Below are 1924 nucleotides of genomic sequence, written 5' to 3'. Positions count from 1 at the left end.
TCTCACATCTCCTCCCGTAACTGTTCAAACACCCTTTCTTTTCTTTCTAGCCACACTGGGCCATGTGCTAGTCCCTAAACCCGTTACTAGAGTTACCATTGTAACTCCATCTTAATTGTCTCAAAGAAAGCCTTTTCCTGACGCATCCTAGCAGGTTTAGAGCATACGGCACGACTACACAGTACAGTTGCTCATTACTTGTGGAGTCTGTATGTGTGAATTCGACTGTGTGCTAAAATTTACTTTTAACTCCAACATCAAAATCCATAGTGCTTCTGTGGTCTTTTGCAGACAGGCACAGGGCAGCTTTAACGAGGCACCCTAAGTGTGTGCCCCCAGTTCAGGTGCAACAAGGCAATGTTCTGCCTTCTTGTTTCAGCTCTCACGCTAAAAAAAAAAAAAAAAGTACCCTTTTATGGTCTATTTAGTGCCATGCTTTCCACATTTTTTGCATTTTGTTGATTTTGCTGTCTAAAATGGCCGCCAAGCATAGCGTGTAAGTTCTGCCTCATGTTTCTGAGCACGAGAAGGTTGGTCATGTGCCTTATGGAGAAAATACATGTGTTTGATGAGCTTCCTGCGGGCACGAGTTACAGTGCTGTTGGCCACTCGGTATTAACGAATCAACAACATATAATAAGGTGTCTTTAAACAGAAACACACGTAAAACAAAGTTACGTATTGACCAGTTAACGAAAACGTGATCAGAGGCTCACAGAAACCCAACTCTGTACTCCCCCTAGAAACAATGGCTTAATACCGCTAATTCAGTGTTCGCAGAGAACTTACAGAACACAACTACCACGAACCACAAACAAGAACTGACTGTATTTTCATTTACATGTCTGTTTCTATCACAAAATTAGTGGTCTCTGTGAGGACAGAAATTGTGTCTTATTTAACTCTGAACTCTAATTCTTACCATTATGCCACAAATACTGCCACCAACATTTAATGCACGTAAATTGTAAAACTGTGGTCTCATCGCCGTGCTGAAATGTGCCCTGTGTGTTTAGACTTTGTGGTAAGACCCCGCACTGGTCCGCACCCCAGAGAGGCCCTGCTCGATCGCACAGTTAATGGTCTGAATTTCATCTTCCGTCCCTGCCCTTGCACCTCTCTTATAGCCCAAGATCATGCTCTTTAGGTTAAAACTTAAAAAAAAAAAAAAAATCACAGTTAAATGAAAGGGCATTTACAGAAATTTACTTTTCATCAGGTCAGTTAACTCTAATGGGCTTAGATCTAAAAACTATCAGACAAGCTTCTAGACGAACTGGAAGGCTGAGCACACATACCTACATTCCCTATCTCCTGAAATGACAGAAAATATACTTTTTAAAGAGAATAAAGCACTACCGGAAGTGAGGCGGGAGAGAAATGAGAAGGCAGAGATCAGCAAAGCAGAATTTTAGCTAACTCCTAGAAGTCAGAAAGCACAGAGGCTTGTACGTTCAGCAAAAAGATAGGCTGGATAATCTGAAAGTAATTCTCTCACTTACTAAATAGCTAACAATGTTAAGTGAAATACCAGGAACGGCCTCTCAAATTCAAAAACAAGTCCCCAAGAAAATCCCCATGGGGCAACATGAAGAGATAAAAACCAGTGGGTAAAAGCAGGCGCTGGAGTCATGGCTGTTCTAGGTACAGATTTCAGTGCCTAGAAGTTCAAGATGAAGAACTGCCACTTAGACCCCTCCATATAAAGCTGGGGCCTTAAAGAACTAACCCCACGTTGTAAGAGTGGCCTGGCAGAGACATGCCTGTTGGCTGAGGAAGACAACAAGGAACTTAGCCTCCTTGGTTTGGAATCCATAATAGAGGGAAGCATCACCTGGGAATTTGTACCCATAGCCTGCTCATTAGTATTCAGGGTTCCAACACACTTGCCTAGTTCAGAAAACTCCAAGCATAGAAATTACAA

The sequence above is a fragment of the Pteropus vampyrus genome, unplaced genomic scaffold (assembly GCF_000151845.1).
Source record: "Pteropus vampyrus isolate Shadow unplaced genomic scaffold, Pvam_2.0 Scaffold69, whole genome shotgun sequence".
NCBI classification, from domain to species: domain Eukaryota; kingdom Metazoa; phylum Chordata; class Mammalia; order Chiroptera; family Pteropodidae; genus Pteropus; species Pteropus vampyrus.
Note: the sequence above shows the minus strand (reverse complement) of the source record.